The sequence below is a fragment of the Tenrec ecaudatus genome, chromosome 13, assembly GCF_050624435.1.
Source record: "Tenrec ecaudatus isolate mTenEca1 chromosome 13, mTenEca1.hap1, whole genome shotgun sequence".
Classification (NCBI taxonomy): domain Eukaryota; kingdom Metazoa; phylum Chordata; class Mammalia; order Afrosoricida; family Tenrecidae; genus Tenrec; species Tenrec ecaudatus.
The window spans coordinates 108,348,477-108,361,305 of record NC_134542.1 but is presented as its reverse complement, the minus strand read 5'-3'; the positions used below and the strand labels follow the sequence as shown (position 1 = coordinate 108,361,305).

The following is a 12,829-nucleotide window of genomic DNA, read 5'->3' as shown; positions in this document are numbered from 1 at the left end:
GTTTTAATGAGATAACACTACCTCTTTCCATATAAAATTAATAATAAAATAACAACAGCACACAATCAGAAATTTCCAGACACATATAAGACTATAACCCACAAAGATTGCAAGAGTACACCATAGTATATTTTTCAGTTTGATCAAATTTAAGATGAATAATCTAACATCACTTACATGTAAAATGAAAGCCCACATAGTTAAGAAGCAGTTACACTAGCTCAGAGCAGGCACAGAGGAGGGAAGGCTTCTGTACCGTGTGTTACCCTGGAAACTGTTCCTTGTCATCAGAATGCTACTTTGGTGGGTCAGTGTTGATCAGAGATACAGATCACCAAGTCCTCTTCCAGACCCACCGAGTCGGAATTTCTGGGCTTGGGGATCCAGAAATGTGCATTTTAACTAAGTATTCCCAGGGACTCTGTGCCTTGGTATGGGAATAAAATCATGATTCCGGTGAAAATCAGCCCTGCTCAGGTGTTCCACAGGTCAGCCCGCAGAATTCAGATGAACACCTAACTCTACCTTCAAGACAATTCATAAACGTTTTTGTTGTCATACTACTCTCAACTTCGTCAGCAGAAGCTAAGAATTGCCGAGCCCAGTACACATGAACTAAAGGCCCAGAGAGATATTTTGGAGATGGTCCTCTCATTGTTGCTTATTCATTTGTTTTTAAATTTGTTGTTACACAATTACTTCCCTTTCTAGAGACTTTAAAATATTCAAGAAATTCAGCTTTTCTTTTAACAGACTGCACATCTTACCTTTCTTTACCTGTTACCATGGTAGCTAATTAACACAGCAGTCCTACTTGTACTTGGGAGAGAAGAAACAAATACACAACAGAGAGGTTCAAGGGTGAAACTCATTTTGCTTACAGGACATGGGAGAACTTCCTTTCCACTGTTGAAGCTCCTGACCCTTCTGAACGCTCATCTCATCAACTTCGCTTTCAGCCCACTGAGGGTCCTTGGTATCCGTTCGCGTGTTGATATGTTTTGGCAGAGCTTTTTTATATACCATTCTTTCCATTGGTCTATTGGTGAATGGACCTGAAGCTCTCCAAATCGTTGTCAGGAAGAGGTGGGATCCTATTTGACTTAAAGAATCCAGTCCTTCTGTGAGAAACAGTGACTTATTCGGATCAACACAAAGTAATTTGCTTTTGTCAATGCCAAATGCCATCTGACTACACATTTGCAGTAATAAAGCTTCCAGTTTACTGGTAAACATTAATGATGGTCCATGACGGACCACACAGCTAAATGTTGCGCACATTGGCTTTCTCTTCTCAAGTCAAAATCCTGAAAAATGTCATGTATACTACCAATTTTCACCCGGGGTATTAGAAATTGGTCAAGGAATTCACTATCCATATGGTCCTTCTGTGTATTGCTCCACGTCTTCTGTCTCATGTTCGAAGCTGCTTTGGAGTTTGTCTTTCTCAGGTTCATGATCACTTTATCTATGTAGGATTTTTTTTTCAACTTGCAATACATTTTTCCATAAAGGGCCAAAAGTCATGAGGCTTTGAGATATCCAAACTAATGACTATAGAATATGTCTGTAAAGTGTTCCTTATAATTAGTATGGTGATTAGGTTCAGTAAAGACGTTCACATGTGAGCAATGTGTTTTGGTATTTGTGCATCTTCAATGTACTGAAAGATTACAACTCCGCCTTACTCATCTACTTACACTTGTGGAAAGCTGTCCACCGAGACAAAAGTGAGAGGTGTGGCTTCCTCACGTCCTGGACATGTGCCTGGGCTTGCTTGCACATGCAGGTGAACTTCTGGATTCCAGGAACATGTCAAAGATTTACAGCTCCCTATGCACATTTAATGTCCCAGTTTTTCTGTTTGTTTGGTCAGCTTCTTGGTTGCTCAATTGTCATCACTGGCCAATGTTGTTAAAATATTAAACAATTACAGTTACTGCCTTTTGACAAATATCTCAGGGAAAAGACTGCTGTAATGAGTGCATACTGTTTCAGGTCAAGTAAAGACTTGCTCTACAAATGAGGGTCTCTGGTCACATTCACAGGTGGTCTCTAAGGACAATTGTCTGGCAATAAAGATTTTGAAGAAACTCAAAACTCTGTCCACCTCCTACCGTGGCTGCTAAGCTACCGGCATTCCTGACCGGTGGGACTTCTAGCTGTTGGTTTTTAAGACAAGAATTTTCAGTTGAAGTGAGAAATGGGTAGAAGGCAATATTAAAATACCACAGTGCAGTGCTTTACAAAGATTCAATCATTTCTCTTGTATAAATCTTCCTCAACTGGGGTGTTTGGTTAGTATCTAGAGTTCTGGAAAAATGATTTTGACAATTGCGTCCCATGTTCTCTCTGCTATTATAGATTGATGATGCCCTGGCTAAGCGCATGGCTTCTGATCAAATGTATAGGGGCTCAAACCACCTGCTAAGTGGAGGAAGATGTGATAGTGTGTTTCTCTAGAGATTGCAGCTTGGGCAGCATTAGCCGGGATCAGTTCCACTCGGACCCACAGGTGACAATGGGAGCTGAAATATACTCAGGTATGCCAGGTCTGACTCCACTACTACGGAAGCTGGATTTTTCCCCCAAAGACTTCAATGTATTTTGCGGAGTATTAAATTGCAGTAAATCGAATTGAGGACCAAAAGGAACAAAATTTATTATACATGCTATTCCTCTTTTTAAAAGCAACCCCACATCATCGACAGAACAAATTTCATAGGTAAGAAACTAATTATGGAAAAAATGAGGTTAATGGTTCATAGTCTAAACTACAAAAAGAGATCAATCTTAAATTCTTTAAAAGGAATTCTCTAATAGATGGCATAGTATGTCCACATGACACTGTTCACCTAAGAACTTCCTGAAGGTACTGACGAAGTTTAGATGAAAACTGTCATACACATGGAGAGGGCAACAGAGCGTGAGGGCAGGAAGCAGCCAGTGTATTTCGATGCAACTATTGAAAACAGAAAGGAACACTTGCATCAGAAAAATAAGCAGCTACCATGTAAAAGAAAAAAAATCTAGATTTGCACATGTCCTCATGCATAAAATTAGTCCACAATAGAACTACATCTAAAAATTAATAAAACTAACCAGATAGGTATCCCCTCCCCCATGATGCCACTTCAACCCTCAATATGGGCTACACTCCCAATATAGACTGTGGGGCCGGCCCCACAATGTGTGGACACCAACTATGTGGACACCCCAACCGGACCCCCTCCCCCCCAAAGGAATTCACTCCAGAGGACAGCACTGAAGCTACAGCTCAGGGAGAGGGGCACGCATAATCAGAATATCCAGGAGCAAAGGAAGAGGGAAGGAGAGAGAGTAGAACACATCCTGGCCCACCAAGCCCCGAGGATGATATTCCTGCTTGAGCAGCCAATGCACAAAGAGGACCATATGACACAGTGTCCTTCACTGTCCCTCACTGACCCAGAGGGCTACATGGGAAAACATAGGAGACACAGTGTGGAAATTGCGCCTGATCGGACCACACCACACCTGAGCAAAACGCTAAGGGTGTGCAACAGAGCAGCAAGGGAGCCAAGCAATGAAGGCCCCGGTGAGTGCCAAAAACAGACTTTGGGGGCCAGGGCATGGCACCCCATCAGACTCTCCCAGTAAACACTCCTAAAAATCAACAAACAGACCTGAAACTATTTAAAAGCTTCTTTTTTTGTCGATGGCTTAATTTTGTTGTGGTTGTTGTTTTGGTGGTTTTGTTGTTTTGTTTTGCTTTGCCTTGTTTTTGTGCTTATTATTGTCTCTGCATGTCTATCTAGATAAGATAGGAGGCATAAACAATCGGAAGGAGAAAATAACAGGACCCTCAGTTCCTCGGGGACATGGGAGAGGGGGTGGTGCTGTGTGTGCAGGGTAGAGGGGGGAAGAAATAGGTGTTAACAAACCCAGGGACAAGAGAACAACAGTGATCTAAAAATCAGTGGTGAGGTGGTGTAGGATGTCTGGTAGAACTTGATCAAGGGCAATGTAACCAAGAGGAATTACTGGAGCCTAAATGGAGGCTGAACAGTCCAGTGGAAGAAGAGGAAAGTAAAAGGAAATAGAGGAGAGAACTAGGAGGCAAAAGACATTTATAGAGGTCTAAAGATATGTGTGTACACATGTAAATATATTTATATAAGGATAGGGAAATAGATTTATATACATATATTTATACATTAAGTATTAAGGTAGCAGATGGATATTGGACTTTAACTCAAGTACTCCTTCAACTCTAGAACACTTTGTTCTAACAACCCGGCACTCTGTGAAGCACATCTTGTCAACAGGATGGCTGAAGACAAAGCAGGTGAATAAACAAATGTGGTGAAGAAAGCTGATGGTGCCTGGCTATCAAATGATATAGCATCTGGGGTCTTAAACGCTTGAAGAAAAACAAGCAGCCATTTAGCTGAGAAACAACAAAGTCCACATGGATGAAGCACACCAGTCTGTGTGATCATGAGGTATCTATGGGATCAGGTATCATTAAAGACCCAGAACAAAAAAATCATATCAATGTGAATGAGGGGGAGTGCAGAGTGGAGACCCAAAGTTCATCTGTAGACAATTGGACATCACCTTACAGAAGGACCACAAGAAAGAGACGAGACAGTAAGGAGGCAGTATAGCACCAATGAAATGTACAACTTTCCTCTAGTTCTTTAATGCTTCCTCTCCCCATCTGCCCTCCCTCCACTATCATGACCACAATTCTACCTTACAAATACAGCTAGACCAGATAATGTACCCAGGTACAGATAAGAGTTGGAAACACAGGTAATCCAGGAAAGATATCCCCCTTAGGACTAATAATGAGAGTAGCGATACCAAGAAGGTAAGGGGAAAGTGGGGGGATAGAGGGGGAACTGATTATAATGATCTACATATAACCACCTCCCAGGGGGACAGACAACAGAAAAGTGGGTGAAGGGAGACATTTGTCAGTGTAAGACATGAAAAAAATGTATAAATTATCAAGCGTTCATGAGGGAGGGAGGAAGAGGAATGGTGGGGGGAAACTGAAGCTGGTACCAAGGGCTCAAGTAAAAAGAAAATATTTTGAAAATGATGATGGCAACAAACATACAAATGTACTTGACACCATAGAAATATATGTTTATTGTCATAAGAACTGTACAAGCCCTCAATAAAATATTTATATATCTGTTACACTCTAAGCAGTATCTCCATATAATGCTGCTTAATTCTAAGGATCTAACCAACAATTACTGACCCATTGAGTATGTAAGGAGATATATATGCAATGAGTTTCTCTTAATGCTAGTATATGATCTTTCTGGTCTTGAATTTACCTTCTGATAAAATGACAGGTGATGATTATGCAAATAGAGTATATAATACTACCCTATATGTTTATGTGACCATGCCAGAAGATTGATAATTTCCTATGCACATTAACTGATTATTGTCCAGTTTGGGAGTTGGTCAGTTTGACATTCTGCCAGGCTTATAAGGGCCAATCCTAGAAAGTTTAAGTTCGATCACTTTACTATCAAGAAGAGCATGGAGTGATGTGCGTCTTTTGGATCAGAAGTCCATGCACTGAGAATCATCTAGACCTCAGATCCAGAAATCTGTAAGAGGGAGAACTAGCAAGGCAGCAGGAAACAAGAGACCAGTGTGAGATGGCTGTGGTGAGTGAGTTGTATGCAGTGGGCTTGCCAAACCATGAAACAGAGTGAGAGAGATATGAGTGCCTTTCCAAACACTCCAATTCATCGCCATGGAGTCAATGCTGGCTCACAGTGATGCTACAGGACAGGGGAGACCTGCTTCCATGAATTTCCAAGACTGTAAGTAGAAAGTACAGTCTTTCTCCTGAGGAGCGGCTGGTGGTTTGGAACTGCTCACCTTGCAGTTAGCAATCCAATGATACTACGCCAGATAGACTCCTTTTAGGAAGTTTGCTGCCAGAATTGGATGCCTCAGGGTATTACTTAGATAACATTCTAAGTAGTGGGATATGCATATTTCTAGAAATATGCATATATATTCATATAAAATGGGCCAAGGGTTACCAAAAAGGAGAGATAAAGAATATTCCTATGAATAGATAAAAATTTGAAAGACAGACAAAAAATCTAAGAGCAACAGAAAAGAAAGCAAAGACCTTGTGTATGAAGTCCTAAACAGGTTGCAGCATTTTCCTGATCAGGCCAGAACAAGCTACTGTGGTAATGAAATTAAAAATAAAAGCCTCAGGTACTAGAAGAAACATTAAATAAATATGATGCAAAATCATGGTAAAGTATGCTGCTCTCTTAAGAACACTTGCTAAGTACAAAAATTTACCTATAGCAATTCCAAATAAAATTCTAGACAGCATTTCCACCTTCATTAGAAAGAAGAATTGAAGGAGGAGAGATTGTCCTAAAGTTTTTATTTGTCAGAAGGGGTATATTAATTCAAAAAATAAATATAAATAGGAAGAACTGAAGAAAAAAGAAAACATAGAACTATTAGAAAATAATCAAAAGATAAACTAGATCTGGGTATATCTGATTAGATAAGTGCATGAACTATGTACAGGTATATTAAAAAAACAAATATCATCTTGAGAAAAAATAAACCCGCATAAGTCTTGATATGGAAGCATACTTAAAACATAAGGACACAGAGTGTTTGAAAGTAAAAATAGTGGGGGAAAGCTGTTAAAATGATTCTGTTAAAGTACTAGCAAAAGTTTCAAATCATCAGGAATATATAGCATTGCTTTAAATATTTAAGACAGATTGACAGGCTTGCAAAATAGAATAGACAAATCTTCCATCACAATTGTGAATTTCAGTGCATCTTTATTTCCCAAAGAGATAAACTCACCACCACCACCACGACCCCCAAAAGAGAAAAATCACTATGGGTATGGAAAGCAAGCAAGTGATCACAAAAATAACAGCAGAAAAGACCCAAATGAGGGTCAGAAAAGAATAGCTAACGGAAAAATGATGAACTAAGAGAGCTGAACAGAATATTTCAAGAATAAGTTAATGAAATCTGTGAAGTCTAGAGATAGAAAATTGAAAGTTAAGATTGTACTCAGTTATTCTAGCCGAAAGGAATTCAAGTCTTGAGCTGGAATACTGAAGGATTCTATGGCAAAATATTGAATGGCACGGGAAGTATCCAAAAAGCTAGGAGGAATACACAGTCAATGCACCCAGAGGAATTGGATGATGTTCAGGAAGTAGTATATGACCAATAGATGATGGCATTGAAACAAACATCCAAGAGGCACGAACCAGAACCAAAATTCCCTGCCATAGGGCCACTTCTGGCTCCCAGTGACCTTATGGGACAGCGCAGAGCTGTAACAGCCAGAAGTAGTGAGCTTGAATAACGCGCGTGTGTGCACGCACGTGTGCACACACACACACACAAATGAATGAATATGTATATTGGCTTTAAATGTGTCCCTAAGTATTAAGAGGAACAAAAATTGCTTTATGAAATATTGAAAACAAGTATCATGTAATTTAGAAATAACATAAAACATGCATTAAAGTGTAGAAAAAGAAAGCAGGGGACCATGAACTTTGAATTCACAGGTTGTTTTTTTAAGGGGAAAGTGAGAGATGAGATTGTAGGAGACCACAGAAGTATATGTAATTGCTTTTACAAGCCCCAGCTTTATAGTAAATGGTGGGTTTATACATTTGTATTATTTTATAACAAACAGACAGTTTCACACAAATAATTACATAAAGGCTATGTGTACGTACAGCAAAAGTATCAAAGTTTGTAGAAAACAACGGAAATATTGTCCATAAACTACCAAAATGGAAAGAAAGAAAGATGCGAAAGCAAGAATGGAAAATTAGAAACAAAACAAAAAGAGGTGAGTAATATCTGGGACAGAATTTGGTTCTTTGAAAAACTACAATATATGGTAATTAAGAACATGTATATAATTATAACTAGAAGAAATAATAGAGATAAAATGTCAAAGGTTTTATGTGATTAGTAGAAAACAGTATCTTAATGCTAAGAAAAATATTCAGAAAAATAAAAATTATCAAAAATTAATAGGACTATTTGAAAATCGGATTATATTAATAGAAATAAAAGTTATATTGGTAGTAAAAAAAATGGAGATGATACAAACTCCATTTTTCTCCCAAGAGAGAGAAGCCCAGAATCCATACTTACACACAGTCAAAGAGACAACTACACATAAATAAATTATGATGCTACTTTTTCTATGTGATACAATCATAATGTTATGATTGGACAAAGATAATGCACAAACAAGTCATAGACCAAATTTACTGATGAATATTGATGCAGAAATTTTATGTAAAACCTCATTAGCAAACCAAATTCAACACTGAAGGGAGCTAGTTTAGGAGAGAGGAGATGAAAGAAAGTGAGAAGGGAGACTGATAGATCTTGGACATGCGGTGTTTCTGCCAGGTTAATATAACTGAATGTTAAATGTAAAAAAACTTAGAACTGATTTTTAGAAAACTATTATGCTATAACAAGAGTGATAGAAAACGTTGGAGAAAATGAATGTTGATGTGTAAAATATTTATATAAAAAGACTTTACCATAGAAAGGGTATTTTAAATTGAATAGTTTAAATTTAACATATACACAGAAAGGAAGTGATAGAATTGTCTATAGTTCAACATATGTTTCCTTCTAAACAAACCTTACAGTTTTAGACCTTAAGGACTATTGTGAGTGAGCCTATACATTTTCAAAATGAGTTTCTACAAATGAGATAAGCATAAAGAAAAGTTAAAGAGCATTCCTATACAGTAATTGACACTACTTTTTAAAAATATTTTATTATTGGTAATAATATACACATGTGAACATAGATCCACTCACAACTTGTACATCAACAGTTCAATAGCAGTTGTTACTTACTTTACACAGTGTCACCATCCTATCTCTACACACACTTGATGCTTCATCACCAATGCTGTGGGCTCTTGGTGCTGGTGGTCCTGCAAACCAGGTGGTCCTGCTACCATCCAGGTGCACCATTCAAACTCCTTAGCTGCTGTTCAGGATAACAGTCTGGTTGGTCATTCCCCCCAAAATTTACAGTTTCAAAAGCCCTGTGTAACATTCCTAAGAATCTAAATCAGCTTGATGCTACTGCTGTGGGCTTTGGCTTTTCCTTTAAAGTGCTGGTTTGTACTTGACATTAGCTGTTGCCAGTTTTCACTCATGTAGAGAGAGTATATCGATGGTTAGTAGAGTGAGGTGGAGGGATAACAGGATTGCTTGCATTAAACTATTGTTTAGTTAAACAAAGACTCCAAGGGAGAGTTTCCGTTCCAGATTTAAAGATAGTTCCTGGCAACAGGTCAGGGATTCTCTAGTTATCCGAGTATCTGGTTTCCATTTGACTTTACAGTTCGGTTTCCCGGATTTAATTTCTCCCTTCTGATCGGGCCCACTTACTGGATCCTTAACTAAATGATCAATGACGGTGATGGGGCACAGTCCAGATCTCTGGCAATGAAGCCAACCGTGTGCTTTTACTCTCCCAGCGTCAGGCTCGCCTTCTTCCTTTATTGTCGCATGTGAATGTATCTGGGATCTCTGATCTCCATATTAAGCATGTCAGTATATAATAAATGGAACTGCATCCATAGGGGTTCTAAGAGATGACATACATCATCAAGTCGCCCGGTCCATAGCGCCGAGGGAAGGTGGATGCTAGGTAACAAGCAAAGATGACTCCTCCCGGAGGACCAGGGGACAGCACCGCGAGAAGGAAGCCAGAGCAACAGCTTCACAGCCAAGGAGACCAAGGACCCTCCAGATTCCAGATTGTGGGAATGGGCAGAGCTAGGGAGGAGGGGCCACAACCAGGCCTGTGGAGGTCAGCCAAGACTGCTGGCGAGGATTGTCAGGTCTAGTGGCTTTCCCCCTGGGAGCCAATGCCACGAGTGGCCCCCTCGGACCCCTGACCAGTGCAGAGTCACTTTGGAGTGATTCAGCACTCCTGCAAGCCTGAGCGCACAGCGGGCACCCACTGGGGACAATTGCAGGGCAGCTCCTCTTTATGCCTACCCTCCTCCGCACCCAGCATCAGCTTTGACCTCTAAAGAGGCAGGTGGCCAGCTGCTCTGCTCTGCTATGGGATGCCCACCAGGGAGCCATGCACCCCCATCCTGCCAGCCTCCTTCCTCCTCCCAAGGCCCACCTCCACCATGAGCCTGTGCCCATCCCCCACTCTGTACAGAAAGTCTCTACCTGGGCACCATCTTCTCTCTCTCTCTCTCTCTCTCTCTCTCTCTCTCTCTCTCTCTCTCTCTCTCTCTCTCTCTCTCTCTCTCTGACCCCTCTTCTCTCTCCTTTCTCCCCTCATCTTCGTCCTAGTATGTTACCCATAAAAAATAGGGAAAATATAAACATATACAATAATACTTTTGGATGAACCGGAAGACTACAGGCTAAATGTAGGGCAGCGGTGACCTATGTGTTCAAACTTGGCTACAAAGGTCAGGCAGAAGCTCAAGAGTATTTATAATAGTTCCTGTATTAACATTTCTAGGGGACAGGACAAGTGACTCCGGTCAATTCCAGGTATTGCTTATGTGAAAGTTCATTGTACAGTTATTGCAAGGTTCATGGTGCCTACATATAAGGTTTTTAAACTTAAAAATGTGAAAGTAAAAACTTTCTTTTGTTACATTTTTCCTGATAAGGAAAAAAAAATCACATATGAATACAGGGGTGACCAGAACATCAGTTCTCCTTTATAAACCTCAAGGAATTGGATTAGGAGGTTTCTCAGTTTTCTCTTAGCAGTACGCTTCTAGGAAAACCTGCAGATTGCAGCGCCTTTCTTTCACGACACGGAGAGCCTCTCTCAAACAATTAATAATAGGTCCTTTCTTTGTGCCAAGCTGCTTTATTTTTATTATCTTCGTATAATACCTGACCTCTCTGCGTATGCCAGATACTGCTCGGAAAATGAAAAGACCCTTCTGCATGCGAAGCATCCTTCTAGGATTCATGGATGTGGAGGTGTTTAAATATTACTGGAATAGCATTGGAATAAATAATGTTCACCTTGACTGTCTTTAGAAGGCAGGATTGTTTGTCAGCCCTTTGGTAAGTATCTGGAAGAAAGAAAGTTTAAAAGTCAAGAATAAACTCTAGCAGCAATTCATTTCATACAGAAATCTAACAACAACAGAAACAAAATTCTCACTCAGAAACCAGAAGAAAATGGGAAAACCTATTTGCATGTCTGGTGAGAGGGTGACTTAAAACAATTGGATCACTAGATTCCTAGCCCTCAAACCTAAACAGCGGTGTGAGTGGCTTAAAGAAAAAAGGGAGGAAAAGTCAAACTGAAATGGACTTGGAGTCTTTAGTGACAAACAAGTTCATTTCAATCAATAAAAACAACGACAACAAAATAGAATAATTGGATTGGGTAAACCTCTGGAGAACAAAGCTAGCTACTCAGGAGGGTTTCTTCTTGTGGGTCCGTGTAGTGTTAGATGGCGTTTAAGAGAAGAGAATTTTGCTTCAGCAGAGCATGAAAGAGCATCTGGGCAGCAGGCATAATTGATACACAAAGTTAGGTTACAATCACAGGAGTGTGGCATCTCAATAAGGACCCCTGGTGCTGCAGTGGGGATGCATTGAGCTCCACATAGAAAGGTCCGCAGTCCCAAACCGCCACCCACGTTGCAGGGAAAAGAGGAGGCTTTCTAGTCTCTGACACCCACAGAGGTATTCCGCCCTGTCCTAAGACACAACATGAGCCAGGATCGACATGCTGTCAGTAAGTTTTTGCATTTTCAAAACTGATAAACTATACAATTTTGTCTTATACACTGTTCTATATATTGCCGTGTGTACGTGTGCATGTATATGTGCGTATTCATACCTATCACCGGGAGGACTAACTTGAATCGGACACAACCATGGTCTTTTCAGTTGCTTCATATGGAGATGAAAGGTGGACAATGAGCAAGGAAGACAAAAGAATTGATGTATTTGATTAATGATGCTAGTGTATATTCCAGAAAACAATGAATAAAACCATCTTGAATAATTTCAGCCAAAATGTTCTTAGAAGCAAAGATGGGCAGTCTGTGTCTCGTCTTTGACCCTGGGAACGATATGAGGAGAGATCGCCCCTGGAGCTGACCCCACGCTTAGCAGAGGAGAGAAATCAGGAGAGAGAATCCGTCATGAACCCAGATATTGGGTTCTAATATATCAACAATTTTGAGAGTGACACACATTTGGCCATGTTTTCTTCTGTTGCACATCAGGTCACCAAGAGCCAGAACTTTCTATAAGGTACCTAAAAACAACAACAACAACAAAGATAGATAAATATATACATTGTAAATGTATATGGAATATGGATAATACCAAATTCTGTAAATGAAGCCAAACACACTCGATATCCCAGCAACACTGACGGTAAAACCAACTTGGGAAAGCTATTTGATATCATTTAATAAAATTGAAACCACCAATATAGATGGATGGATTTCAGTCTTAAGTTTCAGACTTCTCTGTCTCTGTACAACCATCTATAGTAGCCTCCTCTGTTAGTTTAAAAATTAAGCTTCCTCTTGTCATTAAATTTCAGTAAAGAGATAACATGAAAAGGGCAGCTGATAAAATCAAAGAAGGTGTAAAGATATCTGACGCTCAAATTGAGCACCACTGGCGTTTGATGATCTTGTGGAAGCTAGTGTACTTCCACGATCTTCCACGTGACTTTGTCAGATGCTTTGAGAGAGCTACTAGGTCAATGAGGCTCCCCGTCCAGGACATGGACAGTACTTCATAGGCT

At 40.0% G+C, this 12,829-nt stretch overlaps 1 pseudogene; it reads right to left on the bottom strand.

Moving 5' to 3' along the window:
* Positions 1-855: 855 nt before the first annotated feature.
* LOC142424062 (cytoplasmic dynein 2 light intermediate chain 1 pseudogene) lies at positions 856-1,612 on the bottom strand (annotated as a pseudogene).
* Positions 1,613-12,829: the final 11,217 nt, after the last annotated feature.